The sequence below is a fragment of the Odocoileus virginianus genome, chromosome 4, assembly GCF_023699985.2.
Source record: "Odocoileus virginianus isolate 20LAN1187 ecotype Illinois chromosome 4, Ovbor_1.2, whole genome shotgun sequence".
NCBI classification, from domain to species: domain Eukaryota; kingdom Metazoa; phylum Chordata; class Mammalia; order Artiodactyla; family Cervidae; genus Odocoileus; species Odocoileus virginianus.
This window is the reverse complement of record NC_069677.1, coordinates 17,540,760-17,561,367: the sequence shown is the minus strand read 5'-3', so window position 1 is coordinate 17,561,367 and position 20,608 is coordinate 17,540,760. Positions and strand designations below refer to the sequence as shown.

Genomic DNA, 20,608 nt, shown 5'->3' with positions numbered 1-20,608 from the left:
ATGCCCTTTTCTGCTCACTAAGTGAAAATCACCCCAAATATTGAAGGAGGTAGTAACTACATACTTGATCAAGCACAACTTACTATTTATTTAGCAAACATTTATTGGCTATCAATCACATGTCACATAGGATGCAAGACCCTGAAAGAGAAAGATGAAAAGACATGGTCCCTGAAGGGACCATGGAAGGAATTCATAAAAGAAGGAAATGGCAGTATTTAATGCAATTTGATCTGTATTACAACAGTAACAGGTTTTCCTGGTGGCTCAGTGCTAAAGAACCTGCCTGCCAATGCAGGAGGCGGGGGTTCGATCCCTGGGCTGGGAAGATCCCCTGAGAAGGAAATGGCAACGAACTCCAGTATTCTTGCCTGGACACTATCACATGGACAGAGGAGCCTGGTAGGCTACAATCCATGGGGTCGCAAAAGACTCAGACATGACTTAGTGACTAAACAACAACAACAAGCAGCAGAAGTCATGAATAAGTACAGTAGGATGCTAGAGGAGAGAGTCATTAACAATTCTTGAAGATGTAGAAAGGGCTTCACAAACTGGAGTTAATTCTACCTCTGCCAGACTTAAAGTCAGAATGACAGCCAAGCCCTTGCTTTAAGGTGCTGAAATACAAAAATATTTAATAAATATATAATAGCAAAAATTGTGATTAGTTTGACCAATGAAGTTTGGACTTCATGGTTTGAGATTTCCATTTCATATCCACTTTATTCATCAACTTTCAATTAAACTGACTTAGTGACTGTGGCAACAGTCATCAAAGCCAAAACATTAGGTCTCTGGAAGAATTTATGTCCAAGACTCTAGAATTCACAGTCTAGAATTTTCTAATAAATCTCATCTCCTTAGAAAAGTCCATATTATTTAATACCTTGAGAACATAAACACAATTTCAAAACATCTAGCAGAGATTATAGCTTTAGTTTTCAAAAGCATGCTCCAAAAAGCATTGCTCCAATGCTCCAACACAAGGTAAATACATTTGAATTAAAAACATGAATATCATCATTTGTCTTCATAGAATAATAATTACCAGCATGAGTTTACAAAAATCATCAACAAAAGAATCACTGTGACTATAACTGACATCAATAACCATTTTTAAAAACAGCACAAGGGAAATAATTCACTTTTAACATAAATGGGGGATTCCCTGGTAGCACAGTACAGAAGACGTGGGTTTGATCCTTGGGATGGGAAAATCCCCTGGAGAAGGAAAAGGCAACCTTCAATATTCCTGCCTGGGAAATCCCATGGACAAAGGAGCCTGGCAGGCTACAGCACATAGGGTTGCAGAAGAATCAGAGAGGACCTAGACTCTAAACAACAACATAAATGGAGCGAATATAATTGCATAATACGGGGCAAATACATAAAAGAAGCAAACTCTTTTTTTACTGGATCTTCAGGGACTCACCACCAAGCATAATCATTGTAAATACAAATTGTGCTGAATCCTGCAGTGCTGCCCACAGAGTTCTGAAAGTCTGAATATATTGTAGCTGGAGACATACTTTCCTTGACTAAAGATTTTAAGAACTCATTTCTCAGATATTATGACAGACTTTTCTATGCAGGTCTTGATTCTATTTGATGCAAATGTTAAAGTGATAAGGAAACCTAAAGCAACTGTAAAGAAACAAAACATGTTGAGGATAAGACTTGGTGAGGTGAGGGTATATGGAGGAACGCTGACAAGAGCTGCTTGCTCAATCCTGTAGGCACGTTTCCAGTCTAATCCCAAACGCTCAACAAGCAGATTGACTAATTTGGCATCCCCAAAAGACTTCAGCACTGAATAATTGTTTCTTCCTTGTAAAGTATTAAGTTTGTAGGTAATTTTGTCTTTCAGTCTGGCTACAAAAACATTCATTCAGAGGCTATTAGTTTAAAGGTTATTGTATTTTGTAGTTATCCATGCATGCAGTCAGATTTTGCTCAATGGACTCTGCTCACCTTACAAGCAGGCATGCAATAGTATTTAAAGGTCAGCCAACTTTCATTCTGTCAAAATAGCATAAGGAGAGAATACCACCATTGTGAATCTGTATTATGGCAGATTTTGCTGACAGCTTTCTGAAATCCACACTTAGAGATCAGTAGCAAAACAGCTCAAGGTCGAGAATTTAATTAATGCTTCCATTATATGTTTATGGAGTCTAAAATATTTAATGAGGAATGTACGAAAAGCTGAAGAAGTTAAATCTGGAACAGGTTCAGGGAAGAGTCAACAATCTGTGTGGCTTCGTGGGGAAATTAAGACCAAACGAGAGAGGTGGATTTTGGTTGTAAATAAGACCTTACCAATAATGGGGGATGTTGAATAATGGAAAATGCTCAAGTTCTGAGTGTAGAATTTCTGCTATATGGGTAAAGCAGATGATAGATTAATGCTTAAAGATGTTATTTGTTAGGACCCATACTTTGCTAAGGTATTTAATTATCTGATTCTTCTAGACTATCTCTTTATAGTCTATGATCAGTCATGAAAATTCTCAGGAAGGGATAAATAGCTGAGCATTTTTTTTAGGTTTCATACTACCTGGTATCATTCAACCAAATTATCAACATCAATTTCCTAGAGGAAAGATTCCACCCAACCATTTAGGTATGATATACAGATTCAAAAGAGGTTGAAATAAAAATCACACATGGGAAATTAATAAAGATCCATTAGAAACCTACTAGACATGTTTAACATGTACACTTAACTTGAAACGCTGTCTTAGAGAACAACCTGGATAATGCTCAAATGTGTCCTCAGAAGCTATTTTAAGATGTATAGACATGGCTCAGTATGGAAGTTTTCATGTTCCCCATGCAACTGTTTTTACCAAGCCTAACATCTTCAAGTTACCTGAATCTAGGAAGTATCACTGTTCATGTTGCACAAGTATTAACACTGAATATACTTATCACATTCTCTGGCATGTGGCTTTAAGCTATCCTGAGTATTTCAGATAGTTAGGCTTTAATGTTATCCAATAGTTTCCCTTTAGTTTTCTTTAATAGCCTTCTGGGCTAACAGTAATTTTAAAACCTTCAAAGAGTAATTTTTTAGAGGATATAACATTTTTCCTAATGTAAATAAACTAAACTGTCATCAAGTCCTAACTAGTTGATGAATCATGTTTACTATTGCCACTTTTTAACTACCATTACAATTGGTGATTATTTATTGGCCAAGAATTTCCAATATTTCAGTTTACCAGCCATTCTGCAGTTAACATGAGACTTGGTTATCAAATGTATGATAAATCAGTCCACCACAGCTAAAATGGAATTGTTCTAATTATTAAATTATGAATATGGTGGCATTTTTTACTATATCATCTACATAGATTCAGCACACTGTTTAACTGTAATTATAATCATGAGCTCTTTGAAAGAGGGTATGTGAAATAACCTTCATGGTCCTTAGCAGAGTCTTCACAAAGTGGATGTTCATTAATTGCCAGCTGAACTAATGAAACACTATCATAGAAAACTCCACTGTGAATCAAGTATTCTGTTTTTAAAACTTTCCTGTAATTATACTTACATATAACACTGTATGCAGCAGATACTCAATAAACATATGTGAGAAAAGATTGTTTAAATAATTGCTGTGAGCCCAATTTGATTTATAGTACAATTTCCTGACTCAGCCCTTCTTACAGTATTTAAAATATAGTCATGCATTAAGTCGATTTCTCTACACTTCATGAACAGTGGGAACGGTCAGGAATATTATCTTTAGATATGCAATACAGACACCTTAGGAACAGAGGATTTTTTTTTTTTCCAACACATGGAAAGAATCTGGTTCTCATGAATGACTTTCTGAAAACTCTAGCTTTCATTGCTAGGAACAAAGATTATTTGGGGCAGTGTTTGAAAAGACATTATTTACTGAATCTTTTGATGAGTTGAGACTACTTCCACACATAGTATCTTCAGGATGAAAAAACAAACTTCTTTTTCTGATTATACTATTATTACAAAAACAGAACAGGTATATGAGGTGACCTTCTCAGTGCTATCTGAATACTGAGGCAAACATTTTAACCCATATTCTATCCAATCATACATGACACTGACCAAAAGCAATTTGGAGCTCCTTTCAAGCAGTTTGCATCAGAAACCATTCATGGCATGACTGCCTTTGCTATAATACAAAAAGGACCCAACCAGTGAAAAGTGGAGTTCAGCCAGAAGAGGAGGATATTTTAGACATGGATGTCATTGCTCTAATCTTTTAAAAATGTATTGTAAAAGCAGCATTATTATTGATTCATATATTTATACTCAATTTCCCACTGTTCTTAGTTCTTAACGTGTGTACCCATGTGGATAATCTAAAACACTGAGAATTCAAATAACATTTATATTAAATCTGGATCTAAATCTGACACATAATGTAATTTTTCAGGGGATGCCAAAATGTGCATATCTATTTTTGTTTTATTCTGATAACCTTTAAAATCTGATTCTGTGACCATGAATATGCACATTTGAGCATGGGAAAATTTCCTAGAAATATGCTTCTGATTGTGGACTGTACTATAGCATTAAATATATATTGTTAAATAGCCACACAGAAAAAAAATGAGTCAAGATTTTGATGGATTTGACATAAGTTACAGTTAGGACAAAAAAAAAACAAAAAAAGCAACAGAGCATGTTCACACTTGGTCACCAGAGAACATCCTCCAGAGAAAATCATACATAAATGATTTTTCATAAATAAATATTATTAAGTATTATATAAGTAAATTGCCATGAAGTGATGGGACCGAATGCATGATCTTAGTTTTCTGTGTTGAAAGAAAGTGAAACTGAAGTCGCTCAGTCATGTCTGACTCTTTGCAATCCCATGATCTATAGCCCACCAGGCTCCTCTGTCCATGGGATTTTCCAGGCTAGAATACTGGAGTGGGTTACCATTTCCTTCTCCAGGGGATCTTCCCAACCCAGGGATTGAAACCAGATCTCCCACATTGTAGGCAGACACTTTACAGTCTGAGCCACCAGGGAAGTTGAGCTTTAATCCAATTTTTTCACTCTCCTCTTTCACTTTCATCAAGAGACCCTTTAGTTCTTCACTTTCTGCCAAAAGGGCGGTGTCATCTCCATATCTGAGGTTATTAATATTTCTCCTGGCAATCTTGATTCCAGCTTGTGATTCCTCCAGCCCAGTGTTTCTCATGATGAACTCTGCACATAAATTAAATAAGCAGGGTGACAATATACAGCCTTGATGTACTTCTTTTCCTACCTGGAACCAGTCTGTTGCTCCATGTTGGGTTCTAACTGTTGCTTCCTGACCTTCACACCAGTTTCTCAAGAGGCAGGTCAGGTGATCTGGTATTCCCATCTCTTGAAGAATTTTCCCCAGTTTATTGTGATCCACATAGTCAAAGGCTTTGGCATAGTCAATAAAGCAGAAATAGATGTTTTTCTGGAACTCTCTTGCTTTTTTGATAATCCAGCTGATGTTGGCAATTTGTTCCCTGGTTCTGCTCCCTTTTCTAAAACCAGCTTGAACATCTGGAACGTCACGGTTCATGTATTGCTGCAGCCTGGCTTGGAGAATTTTGAGCACTACTTTACCAGCGTGTGAGATGAGTGCAATTGTGCGGTAGTTTGAGCATTCTTTGGCATTGCCTTTCTTAGGGATTGGAATAAAAACTGACCTTTTCCAGTCCTGTGGTCACTGCTGAGTTTTCCAAATTTGCTGGCATACTGAGTGCAGCACTTTCACAGCATCATCTTTTAGGACATGAAATAGCTCCACTGGAATTCCATCACCTCCACTAGTTTTGTTTGTAGTGGTACTTCCTAAGTCTCACTTGACTTCACATTTGAGGATGTCTGGCTCTAGCTGAGTGATCATACCATCATGGTTATCTGTGTCATGAAGATCTTTTTGGAATAGTTCCTCTGTGTATTCTTGTGACCTCTTCTTAATATCTTCTGCTTCTGTTAGGTCCATACCATTTCTGTCCTTTATTGAGCCCATCTTTGCATGAAATGTTCCCTTGGTATCTCTAATTTTCTTGAAGAGAACTCTAGTCTTTCCCATTCTATTGTTTTCCTCTATTTCTTAGCATCGGTCGCTGAGAAAGGCTTTCTTATCTCTCCTTGCTATTCTTTGGAACTCTGCATTCAAATGGGTATATCGTTCCTGTTCTCCTTTGCTTTTCGCTTCTCTTTTTTCACAGCTATTTGTAAGCCCTCCTCAGACAGCCATTTTGCTTTTTTGCATTTCTTTTCCTTGGGAATGGTCTTGATCCCTGTCTCTTCTACAATGTCACAAACCTCCGTCCATAGTTCATGAGGCACTCTGTCTATCAGTTCTAGTCCCTTAAATCTATTTCTCACTTTCTCTGTATAATCATAAGGGATTTGATTTAGGTCACACCTGAATGGTCTAGTGGTTTTCCCTACTTTCTTCAATTTAAGTCTGAATTTGGCAATAAGGAGTTCATGATCTGAGCCACAGTCAGCTCCCGGTCTTGTTTTTGCTTACTGTATAGAGCATCTCTATCTTTGGCTGCAAAGAATATAATCAATCTGATTTTGGTGTTGGCCATCTGGTGATGTCCATATGTAGAGTCTTCTCTTGTGTTGCTGGAAGAGGGTACTTGCTATGACCAGTGGGTTCTCTTGGCAAAACTCTATTAGCCTTTGCCCTGCTTCATTCCGTACTCCAAGGCCAAATTTGCCTGTTACTCCAGGTGTTTCTTGACTTTCTACTTTTGCATTCCAGTCTTTCTCCATTCCATCTTTTTTGGGTTCTAAAAGGTCTTGTAAGTCTTCACAGAACCATTCAACTTCAGCTTCTTCAGCGTTACTGGCCGGGGCATAAACTTGGATTACTGTGATATTGAATGGTTTGCCTTGGAAACGAACAGAGATCATTCTGTCATTTTTGAGATTGCATCCAAGTACTGCATTTCACACTCTTTTGTTGACTATGATGGCTACTCCATTTCTTCTAAGGGATTCTTGCCCACAGTAGTAGATATAATGGTCATCTGAGTTAAATTCACCCATTCCAGTCCATTTTAGTTCACTGATTCCTAAAATGTCAATGTTCACTCTTGTCATCTCCTGTTTGACCACTTCCAATTTGCCTTGAATCATGGACCTAACATTCCATGTTCCTGTACAATATCGCTCTTTACAGCATCGGACTTTACTTCCATCACCAGTCATATCTGCAACTGGGTGTTATTTTTGCTTTGATTCCATCTCTTCATTCTTTCTGTAGGAACTGGAGTTACTTCTTCACTGATCTCCAGTAGCATATTAGGCACCTACTAATCTGGTGAGTTCATCTTTCAGTGCTCTTTTTGTCTTTTCATACTATTCATGGAGTTCTCAAGGCAAGAATAATGAAGTGGTTTGCCACTCCCTTCTCCAGTGGACCACATTTTTTCTCCAGTGATGGTCCCATCACTTCTTGGCAAATAGACGGGGAAACAGTGGAAACAGTGGCTGACTTTATTTGGGAGCTCCAAAATCACTGCAGATGGTGACTGCAGCCATGAAATTAAAAAACGCTTACTCCTTGGAAGGAAAGCTATGACCAACCTAGACAGCATATTAAAAAGCAGAGACATTACTTTGCCAACAAAGATCTGTCTAGTCAAGGCTAAGGTTTTTCCAGTAGTCATGTATGGATGTGAGAGTTGGACCATAAAGACAGCTGAGCACTGAAGAATTGATGCTTTTGAACTGTGGTGTTGGAGAAGATTCTTAAGAGTTCCTTGGACTTCAGGGAGATCCAACCAGCCCATCCTAAAGGAGATCAGTCCCGAGTGTTCATTGGAAGGACTAATGTTGAAGCTTAAACTCCAATACTTTGGCCACCTGATGCGTAGAGCTGACTCATTTGAAAAGACCCTGATGCTGGGAAAGATTGAGGGCAGGAGGAGAAGGGGATGACAGAGGATGAGATGGTTGGATGGCATCACCCACGCGATGGACATGAGTGGGTAAATTCTGGGAGTTGGTGATGGTTGGGAGACCTGGCATGCTGCAGTTCATTGGGTCTCAAAGAGTTGAACATGACTGAGTGACTGAACTGAACTGAATAAGTTAAATTATATAACTGTGGTGTTGGAGAAGACTCTTGAGAGTCTGCAAGAAGTCCAAGACTCTTGGACTGCAAGGAGATCCAAGCAGTTCATCCTAAAGGAAATCAGTCCTGAATATTCACTGGAAGGACTGATGTTGAAGCTGAAACTCCAATACTTTGGCCATCTGATGCATAGAACTGATTTACTGGAAAAGACCCTGATCCTGGGAAAGACTGAAGGCAGGAGAAGGGGATTAAAGAGGATGAGATGGTTGGATGACATCACTGATTCAATGGACATGAGTTTGAGTAAGCTCTAGGAGTTGGTAATGGACAGGGAAGCCTGGCATCCTGCAGTCCATGGAGTCACAAAGAATTGGACACAACTGAGTGACTGAAGTGAACTGAACTGAAGTTAAATTATAAAGTCTATTTTGTGCCTCAAAATTCTGTTCATACTTTACACACTTAATTACTCAGAATAATGTTCATACATTGCTAACATTAATTCAGTGGGATTTCCCAGGCAAGAATACTGGAGTAGATTACCATTTCCTCCTCCAGGTGATCTTCCTAACCCAGGGATCTAACCTTGATCTCCTACTTGACAGACTGATTCTTTACCACCGAGCCATCTGGGAAGTTATATATTTAAAGTATAAAACATGATGATTTGACACAAATATATATATTGAAATGATAACTACACTCAAACTAATTAATAAAACTCCTTGCATAATTTTTGTGTGCTGAGAGCACCTGAAACCTACACTCTCACAGTCTTTCCTCTCTCTTAGAGCAGTACATGCTCCATAAAAATACTGCCATTGATTGTACTGTCTGGTACTGAGTACTCTGATTCTGCTGTAGAGTAAGTTGTGTTTCTTAGTCATACATGTTGTATATTGCCTTTAATCTACTGTACTATTACAGCCCTAAATTTGACTGTTACATAGGAGTATCAGCTGATTCAACCACTTTGAAAGTATATTTGACACTTTCTACTAAAACTAAACATATATCAACTATTTATCCAGAAATTCTATTCCTATGCAAATTTCAAGGATAAGTGACTAAACATGCCCACCAAAAACCATGACTAGAATATGCATGTAGCAGCTTAACCACAATATCCCCAAATTGGAACTAACTCAAATATCTATCATCAGGAGAACAGATAAACAAATTGTTATATATTAAAATAGAAAAGGAATATTACATAGTAATAAAATGAATTAACTACAGATAAACTAATTTACATGGAAAATCTCCATATTTTCATTTTTACTGTGAACCTAAAGCTGCTTTAAAAATAAAATCTTAAATTGAAAAAGGAAACAAAAACAAACACAAAACATAATGAATCTGAGAAACATTAATTTGAACTAAAAAAGAGAGATACAAATGAACACATATAGTATAAACCTATTGATATGAAGTTCACAAAAAAAAACAAGAATAATTTGTATGCTAAAAAAATCAGAATGGTTGTTATTAGTTTTTAGTAGGGAGTTTGTGAAATGACACTAGAAGAACTTCTGGAGTGATGGATAGGTTTCCTGTTATCTGCATGGTTGTTACACAGTTTTTACACTTAAGGTTTGAGCAGTCAAATATAAAAACATATAACTATTTAGGACGGTCTGCGCCAGGACTTCCCTGGTGGCTTAGATGGTAAAGCATCCGCCTACAACGTGGAGACCCGGGTTTGATCCCTGGGTAGGGAAGATCCTCTGGAGAAGGGAATGGCAACCCACTCCAGTTCTCTTGCCTGGAGAATCCCATGGACAGAGGAGCCTGGTAAGCTACAATCCATGGGGTCCCAAAGAGTTGGACATGACTGAACAACTAAATTTTCTTTCTTTCCACACTAGGTATTCATAAAAGAACTGTAGTACCCTGGTAAACAAGATAACAATAGCACATCTATTTTTCTTGATTTTTAAAAGACAGACCAGGAGTTACGTAGTGGATCTTTTTTTTTAATTGGGAACACAGTGCTTTGGGCTCCCCAGGTGGCTCAGTGGTAAAGAGTCTGCCTGCCAAGCAGGAGATGTAGGCTTGACACCTGTGTTGAGAAGATCCCCTGGAGAAGGACATGGCAACCCACTCCAGTATTCTTGCCTGGAGAATCCCATGGACAGAAGAACCTGGAGGGCTACAGTCTGTGGGGTCGAAACGGAGTCAGACATGACAGTGAGTAAACAACAACATAGTTGCTTTACAAAGTTGTGACAGTTTCTGCGTACAGCAAAGTTAATCATCTGCACATATACACACCCCATCCTTTTTGGATTTATTCACCATTTAGGTCACCACAGTTTCTACTCTCTATGCCTGGCACAGTAGCAGGCACACATTATGTCATCACTAAATGTTTTCGAATAATGCCCTCATGAGTTTATAAATAAAAGAAAGAACTATTTACCACTACAGTCAGTAAGTACAACTTAGATTTATCTCCCCTTCATAGAGTTTCTTATATACAATTACCAAACTTTGTTCACTACCACAAATAACAACCTATGACATGTATGATGTCTTCTAAATGGAAAAAGTAAGAGAATTTAATAATACCACACTGCATTTAATAATACCACACTGTATAATGAAGTTATACTCAAGAGAGATCAAGTCTACCCTACAGAGAAAACAGTTAAAAAGATAAGTCTATCTTCAAAATCATGAAATTATATTCTTTATAGTGAGAATTTTGATAAAATATTCCCTAGATCCAAAATAAGCAAATCAGAGATATTTTACATGGACCCAAGGAAGACATTCTTTATTGATAGGATGATGAAACACACAGGCTCTTAAGAAGGGATATGGCATTTCCAACTCTAGAGTGACAGAGGGAATCAGTTCAGTTCAGTTCAGTTGCTCAGTCGCGTCCGACTCTTTGCGACCCCATGAACCGCAGCACGCCAGGCCTCCCTGTCCATCACCCAACTTTTCACAGTATGAAAAGACAGAGGGCATAAAATATATGTATATCTAGGTTAGCTGCCTTTAACTAGAATCAATGACTCTGTCAAGGTATCTTTTATTGCCAAAAATTTCAGAAATAATTACTTGTCTCTAAGTAACACAATGATCATCTTAATTTGATGCCAGCCATGGCAAAAATTGTGAGCGGATAATTAGGAAAAATATTCTGAAAACTACTACTTAATTCATATAAGACACATATCTCAAGGAAATTGAAAAGAAAAAGAATACAAGAAAGATTAATGATAATAAAAAGCATACCTCAAGTGTAATTCTCAAGTTATTGCATTCCTAACATTGCTCACATCACACCCTCAAGGAATTGATTTGTTCTTAATGCCAAGGAAAGTAACAAAAAGGAACTAAATCCTATTGACAAGCTAGCTGTTTAGTAAATATTTTAGTAGCATAAATCCAATCACTTGAAAATGTATTTATGAATTGATCAATAAACTCAGAGATAATTTCTGACCAATGACATATAAAATATATCAAAAAACCATCTGATCTCCTAACTTTTGCATTGAAGGTAAAATATAACCTGACTCTGGATAAAAAGAAACGATTTGAATTCCCAGAACTCCTGGAACCTAAAACCATCCTTTTAATACTCTTAACCTCCAAGAGAGGTTAATATTTTTTAGAGCAGATAGATCATTTTATTGATCCTAGACTTTGCTTCCAGACAAGGAACAATCTTATGGAAGAAAAAGGAAAGAGGAAATAAGACAATATTGACAAATCATGAATCTCGACAAGAGCAATATAAATTACATATGATTAATAAAAATGTGGCAAGCAGGAGGAAATAAAGAAGAAGGAAGGAAGGAGAAAAGGAATTACTCAATTTAGTTTTGTTGTTGTTGTTTAGTCACTAAGCCATATCTGACTCTTCTGTAACTCCAAGGAGTAGAGTCTGCCAGGCTCCTCTGTCCATGGAATTTCTCAGGCAAGAATCCTGGAGTGGGTTGCCATTTCCTTCTCCAGGGGATCTTCCCGACCCAGGGATTGAATCTGCGTCTCCTACATTGGCAGGTGGATTCTTTACCACTGAGCTACCAGGGAAGTAGTCCTAATTTAGCCTTAGCCCATAGAAACAAACCAAGACCCTGAGGGAATTAGGATGTTCTATTGATGTGTCCAGAAATATTAATATAAACTAAAATCAATAGAGCAATATAAAAAGAATTGGGAAAAAAAAAACAAAGTTAGGTGTGGCTAAAGGCTGAGTTTGAAAGAGAAGATGTGGTGGTCGTGTTCAACTCTTTGCAACCCCGTGGACTGTAGCCTGCCAGGATCCCCTGTCGATGGGATGTTCCAGGCAAGAATACTGGAGTGGAAAGTGCCATTTCCTTCTCCAGGGAATCTTCCCGACCCAGGGATTGAACCTGCGTCTCCTACATTGGCAGGTGGATTCTTTACCACTGAGCCACCAGGGAAGCCCCAAAGAGAAGATGGTGTCATTTAAATTATATACTGAGCCCTACCATTTCATTTATTTTTTGATAGGTAAGAAGTGGATTTATTTAGAGAGAAACACACTCCACAGACAGTGGGTAGGCCCCTACTGTTGCATATTAACCAGATGAAGCTTAAAGTTTTCTTGAAATTAGCAGCATAAAAAAATGCAGGTAATTTTTCTCAAAGAATGACAGCTATGAAAATTACTCACTTTATAAAAGGAACGAATCATGTATAATATTTGTTATTCATTTACACCTGTTTAAAAACAGCTATATATAATATCACCTTAGTATTACGATGTATTTTTGTTAAAAAAGATAGGTGTTCAAATTATATGTTCAATTATATGCTATTTTCAATACAGTGGTAGACAGTGATATTTGATAAGTTTATCACTCAGGATAATCACAGAAGCTATTTAGGAAATATATACAGGGAATAACTGCATAAGTTATGATACTAGACTAGCAATAATCTGTAATTTACCTTTGAAGTCAAAATATCTGATTCCACAAATAAGCAAAAGCCAAGATTCTCAAACTAATATACAAACATGAAAAGATCAAGTCGGAAGATATCAAATGTTTACATTTAAATATAGATTTAAACTTATCTAAGAGTTTACACTATGAAAAGTTTAACAATTCAATCAAAAGAAGTTAAAACAAGTAAATAAGTGAGTACTCTTATGATTTGGTTTCAATAATATACCTAATATTTGTAATATTAGGTAAACATTCCACAATACAATTTTGCTAAAGTTCTACTGAAATTATATCAGGTCACCACCTAGGATAGAAGAGAAGTATTACTGTGAAGTGTAAGAACTTGAACTCAGGAGTCACAGGAATAGGGGATGAATTGTGATTCCACCACATACTAACTGTAAGAACTTGGGAAATTTCTTTATTTGTAGATGCCTTGGTTTCCTCATCTCCAAAACAGAAAATAAACTTCCATAACAGGTTATAGTAAGGATTAAAGGAAATAATACAAACAGAGCATTTATCAACCTGCTGGATACACTGTATGTGACTTCACTAGAGCGTTACTTTTGTTAAAGTAATAAAAAATTAAAATTATTAATATTATGCACACTGTGAACTTTTCCCAATTACTATTTTTCAGGAAGAGTCAATAAATAGGTCTAAGAGTGAGGTATACATACTAAAATTAGAATCAGAGTAGAGAAAGCATTTCTGAGCTTTACCACTAGATGCTTTCTAAGTTTCTAAGATGATTGATAGGGGCAAAAATGAATATTGTACTCAGCAAAGTTGGAATTATCAATGCACTAAGGTAATAATGTTGATGTGGATATCACAGCATAAGGTTTTACAATGAATTAAATTCACATTTAATGTGATAAAATAAAAACCCCCTTGGATTCAAATTAGATTCTGTCTTACATATCAAAGATAAGCACAACTTGATTTCCCACCTCGATGAATCATCAAAGGTAAACTTAATTTAGTTGTTTAAAAGCAATCATAAACAATTATATTTTCCAAGGACTAAAGTTATACTTTTCTCATTTCTGACTCCCAGACAGTTTTTAAAATAAAAAGAGAAATCTGTTACATTTAATCTAAACACAGCCAAGCACATACATTGTTTCCTAAAGAGGTGTATATTGAGCCCATGGAACCTCTCCATTGGCCATTAAAGTCCTTCCTGGAGTAATACAACAATGGCACCCCACTCCAGTACTCTTGCCTGGAAAATCCCATGGACGGAGGAGCCTGGTAGGCTGCAGTCCATTGGGTCACGAAGAGTCGGACCTGACTGAGCGACTTCACTTTCACTTTTCACTTTTATGCACTGGAGAAGGAAATGGCAACCCACTCCAGTGTTCTTTCCTGGAGAGTCCCAGGGACGGGGTTGCACAGAGTCGGACACGACTGAAGTGACTTAGCAGCAGTAGCAATGAGTGCACCCACCTGGAGGATTCTGTTTGTTATTCTACAGCGAAGTAAAAACAGCTCATTTAATGAGATTTATAGAGCTTTATGACATGAATTCTGGTCGGGAGAGAAACTGCACATCATTGCTATGGCTTGTCTGGCTGTGCTATACCAGATGATGAATTCATTGTCATACATATCCAAGTTCAGGCCAGAGAACAGTGAACCCAGCTAGCTGGTCCTCACGCTGTCTTCTATCATAATGGCATCCAACCAGCTACAACAAGACAGAGTCTTTGTGACTGAGTCTTTCCTTTGGTTTCCAACTCTTGCTTTAAACATTGAGATAATGTTATGATATTTAAATAACTGAAACTCTCAACAATCTAACCAAATATACATTGTTCTTTGTTCTTTTAAAGAGAGACTATCTGTAAGGAGGAGGAAGCCTTTGGTATTTGTACAATAATTTATCTTCACTGATTTCTACACGCTATTCAAATTTCTTGTTGAATTTACTCATACACACACACACACAGACATACACAAACAAACCTATAGCTAACAGACTTGATATATGTAGACAGTTATATATTTATATATATTTACAAATATAAATTTACTTATACTTATTTAATTTACATATATTTTGTAAAGAAACTAGGATATTCATAAATATCTATGTTTCTTTAAAAATGATGCATACTAATTTACATGCTATTTAACATAGTATATACTATACATTTAATGCATTTAAAGCAAAAACATTTTTAAAACTTCTTAAGTTTACTTTGGGGCTTCCCATATGACTCAGTGGTAAAGAATCTGCCTGCCAGTGTGGGAGATGTGGGTTCAATTCCTGGGTCAGGAAGATCTCCTAGAGAAGGAAATGGCAACTCACTGCAGTATGGCTGAATGGCTTTCAAGCAACTCTTTATATATAAAATGCAGTTGCCAAGATATCCATAAAATGGAAAGGAAAAAGAAAAAGAACTGAGTAAGTTGAACACAATTATGTTGAAACAAAACCCCAAACACATTGGATTGGAACAAAGAAATTCCAAGTGCATGGGTAAAATGCAGTAAGTCCCTGACACGCCACATATGAATATGCACTTTCTATGAATGAAAGGTAAAACAGATTTCATGGAACTGTTTATAAACGGAGTGTGTAGGGAGGTGGTTTACACTTTCTTCTCTAAGGAAATCTGTAAACTGAGAGTAGTTTATAAATATTTCCTCCAGGGAAAAACACAAATAGTTTTTCTTTCCATTTAAGATATAAAAAAATATGAATCTTTCTTTGCCACAAAGTAATGAAAACAGTTTAACTTTAGATAATGGTTAAAGAAAAAGTTTAAGTCTAGGCATATGATAAAGCAATGAAAATAACCCAGGTACTGGGTTTCACGATCAAGCCATGGACTCAAATGTGGGTCTTAAGGACAGTGCTAGAATTCTTCATCATTAGCCCATGTTATAGGAGACACTGTGTGTGATATTCCCTTAGATTTGTCTCTAACTGCCTTCATTGTGTTTTGTTTTGTTTTTTTGGTAGATAGACATTGCAGTAAAATATATAGACTAAGTATAAGCTTATTATACAACCAATAACCTAATCTACATTAATTTACTTTTTTTTTCCTTCTCCACCTCAACCTTCCATTTCATGAAACATCCCCATGATAATGATCAATAACCAATTGCCAATCTAAATCATCATGTCAAAATGTCCCCCTGCATACCAAGCTAGACTTGCCCTTTGGCAAATACCAACCCAAATGGATTGCCAAACTACATCAGGGTAGTTTGATCAATAATGTCAGAGGCAAATTTATCTATACTGAATATACCTGGATTTCCCAATAACATTGTGTGCCTATACAGACAACTATATTTTATACATCCTTGATCCGCCACAAATGTCTTATTGTGTCTAATTGCTAGTGCCAAGTCAAAGGTTAAGAAATCACAATGGGAGGAATTCTCTTTATCTTCAACTTGTTTAAATATGTAACACATTTAATTGGGATTTTTCCTGCCTCAGATCTAACTGAGAAACCCAATCAATAGCTATCACAATGCATTCTGTGGGTTCACAAATTTCCATATACAGTATTTACACAGGTGATGTAAGGGTGCATGCTCTATTACTCTTGGACACCCTGAGATACAACAAGATTTAAACAGAGGTCCAAGGCTCAGAAGCAGGATTTCAGAGAAAACTGCTTATCAAGTTTTTCCAGAAAAAAAGCTATTGCTGTGCTGTTATCTTTGCCCCACCCATGCAGAGGAAAGGTTGAGGAGTGCAAGCTCTCAGCCGAGGAAAGACACTCTGACTCACATCTAAGAAAGGCAAAACTTTACTAAGATCTAAGCTGTGCCAAAGAGACAGACAGATGAGAAGAGTAAAGGAGGGGAAAGGAGGGGATGAGTCGCCTTGGATAGGCTAAACTGGAGTGAAAGGAGAAAGGCTTTTCATCACAAAGAGATTGGACTTGCATCACAGGGTAGGCATTGCTGGGGAAAGATCTACAAAGGAAACACCTGCAACAGAAATGCCAGTTAAGGAAGCTGCAGGGGAAAGCATCTGGCAGGGAATCCTTAAAGATCTCAAGAGAGCAGTCATGAGTGAAAAGCTTTTCTGTGAAACTGGTTTACTCAAAGACCGCAACTTTAAACACACCTGCCAACGTTGGGTATTGATGAAATTGAGGCCAATGAGACCTGTACTCTTTAGTAATTCTCTCCCCTCCACAAAACACCTCGACTCTGGTAGAGCTCATACAACTGCTAGATAGAAAGCGATAGTAAGAGATTCTAAGAAGGAAAGGTTTAACTGTTAATAAATCAAGTTCAAAGTGTGAGTTAGTCCCTTAGTCTATATGCTAATTACTGAACCTACACCGTTGGTCACTCAGCCTGTCAGTAGGGTAGCAGAGATGCTATGGGCCTGCTAGAGATTATCTCTAGGAATAGATTAAAATTATTCTTCACTGAATGAAACACAAAGAGGGGCAGTGGGAGAAAAAAATATCTTTTGTTTACATCATAAGACACATTTTTAACACACACCTCAGAAATAGATTAGGCTTTAATGTGAACCATGAACTACCAGATGTTCAAGTTGGTTTTAGAAAAGGCAGAGGAACCAGAGATAAAATTGGCAACATCCACCAGATCGTCGAAAAAGCAAGAGAGTTCCAGAAAAACATCTATTTCTGCTTTATTGACTATGCCAACGCATTTGACCGTATGGATCACAATAAACTGTGGAAAATTCTGAAAGAGATGGGAATACCAGACCACCTGACCTGCCTCTTGAGAAACCTGTATGCAGGTCAGGAAGCAACAGTTAGAACTGGACATGGAAAAACAGGCTGCTTCCAAATAGGAAAAGGAGTACATAAAGGCGGTATATTGTCACCTGCTTATTTATATGCAAGTACATCATGAGAAACGCTGGGCTGGAAGAAGCACAAGCTGGAATCAAGATTGCCAGGAGAAATATCAATAACCTCAGATATGCCGACGATACCACCCTTATGGCAGAAAGTGAAGAAGAACTAAAGAGCCTCTTGATGAAAGTGAAAGAGTGAAAATGTTGGCTTAAAGCTCAACATTCAGAAAACTAAGACACATGGCATCTGGTCCCATCACTTCATGGCAAATAGATGGGGAAACAGTGGAAACAGTGGCATGTCGGGAGCTAGAGAGAGAAACCCCACCCGTGACAAGGTCTGGGTTCAAGGATCTGGCACATAAAGGCATCCAGACCTCCGGGACCGCTCCACACGCAAAGGCGTCTGGACTTCCGGGGTTTCTCGGGACCACCACACCATCCACTCCCAGGCCTTCGTCCTTTCATCTTCTGATGCTTGGCATTCTTCTATGTTCCCTAAAAACTAGTCTGACTCTAACCTAAAATCTCTCCTTGAAACCTTTGCATGGCAGCAACAGTCCCTGGGGGCACATGGGTCCCAATAAATAGGCCTATCTATCCCATAAGCAAAAGTAGATAGAGTCCATTTTGAGATTGAGAAGATTCCTTAGGGTGTGATCAGGAGGGAATTCATGAGACCTCTGACCCTTAGGATTACATACCTGAGCTAAGTCCATCCCGGGGTTGAGCTTCCCAAGATAAGGTTTGTAGATGGCTTTTCACAGTTGACTAGCTGCTGCCATTGAATTGTTTAAAAGTTATGTGTAGGTACTGACTGTTCTGGAAAGTTATTTATGATGTAACCCACGATTATGCACCTGGTACAATCTCATCATTCCCCCCTCCTTAAACCTCTTTAAAGGATTATTGGTTTTAGGGTATACAAGCACTGATGTAAAAGAATAAAGTAGTCTTGATTCGGCGGCACTCAACCAAGACTCGACTCGCTTTCTTTTCTTCGCTGACACCGCTCATCCGAAGGGAACCCGTGGACTCCGCCAGGGCTGGACCCCGGCAGTGGCAGACTTTACTTTTTTGGGCTCCAAAATCACTGCAGATGGTGACTGCAGCCATGAAATTAAAAGATGCTTAACTCCTTGGAAGGAAAGTTATGACCAACCTAGACAGCATATTAAAAAGCAGAGATATTACTTTGCCAACAAAGGTCCATCTAGTCAAGGTTATGGTTTTTCCAGTGGTCATGTATGGATGTGAGAGTTGGACTGTGAAGAAAGCTGAGTGCCGAAGAATTTATGCTTTTGAACTGTGGTGTTGGAGAAGACTCTTGAGAGTCCCCGGGACTGCAAGGAGATCCAACCAGTCCATCCTAAAGGAAATCAGCCTTAAGTGTTCATTGGAAGGACTGATGCTGAAGCTGAAACTCCAATACTTTGGCCACCTGATACGAAGAGCTGACTTATTTGAAAAGACCCTGAGCTGGAAAAGACTGAAGGTAGGAGGAGAAAGGGACGACAGAGGATGAGATAGTTGGATGGCATCACCAACTCAATGGACATGAGTTTAGGTATACTCTGGGAGTTGGTGATGAACAGGGAGGCCTGGCATGCTGCAGTCCATGGAGTTGCAAAGGTTGGACACAACTGAGCAACTGAACTGAACTGAACTGATTTCCTACTTAAATTAATTTTGTGTACAGTCAGATTATAAAAAACTCAGTAAGTCATTCTTCCTGCAGCCTCCGGGAAAATCTGAACTGTTTGTCCTTTACAAGGAAAGGGATGTGTAAAAAAGAAAATAATAGAGTGGCCCTGGAAATTCTTCCTTCTGGGTTTTTCTGAGGGGTTGATCAGCTGATTTTACTAGGGAGGGGGTCGAATGCCAAAGAGAACAGAAGTTGCCATCTTAATACTTGAAGAATTAGAAAATATATTTAGAAAGTAGCTTGGTATGTCAAGAGGAATAAAAAGAATAGGTTCCCAAAGAGGCTCTTAAAACAGTGTTGTTAAAACTCACATTCATTTGCTTAACATTAAAACCCAGCAATTAGCTAGCAAACTTTGGTGACAGACCGATATTAATTTTGTGCTGACTCCATACATGTAAATTAAACCATTACAAGTTCCCCACGTGCTGCCTCTGACATTTGTTTTGTACAAGTAAGCCAGCAGTGGGAGGCATAAACTTTGCTCTTAATTCCCTTGGCAAGTGAGCTGTTGATCACTTTGTTAATTTTCTGGAAAGACATTCAAAAACTACTTTTTGAGGATTAAAAAACACGTTTAACACAATGACTTCAACTGAACGTGTCTTATAAACTAAAAGCTATAATATTACAAAATGATTTCACAACAGTATTTAGATCTGACTGGAGATACTTAGATAATTTTATATAATTAGAGTCTACAGTAATATATTATAAAATAATATAAAATGATGTTTATTTTCCAAGGAATAATCAAAATCATGTTTACTATAATTTTTAAACTTACTAAACCCTAAAAGTATATTAGAGAGTTCTATCACTTGCTTTTGACAATTTAAAAAATCTAAAAGAGAAATAGCTGGTTACTTTTAAATGAGGTAATATATGGGAAGAAAAGACCTTATATTTAGAGAACTTTCTCATCAATGATCAAGTAAAATTCATAAATTCTCCATAAAAATCCCATGATTTTCTACTCATATGTAGGTTCGAGGTTTCCAACAAAAGAGTGAGTGTTCCAAACACTCAGCCTGCTTAAACAATCCTCTTAACCACAGTTT

General features: G+C 37.6%; 1 protein-coding gene across 5 annotated transcripts in view; it reads right to left on the bottom strand.

Annotated features, from left to right (window-relative positions):
- Positions 1–20,608, bottom strand: part of FGF12 (fibroblast growth factor 12) — a 604,572-nt gene that overhangs the window by 101,822 nt on the left and 482,142 nt on the right. The gene's annotated exons all lie outside the window — the stretch shown is intronic.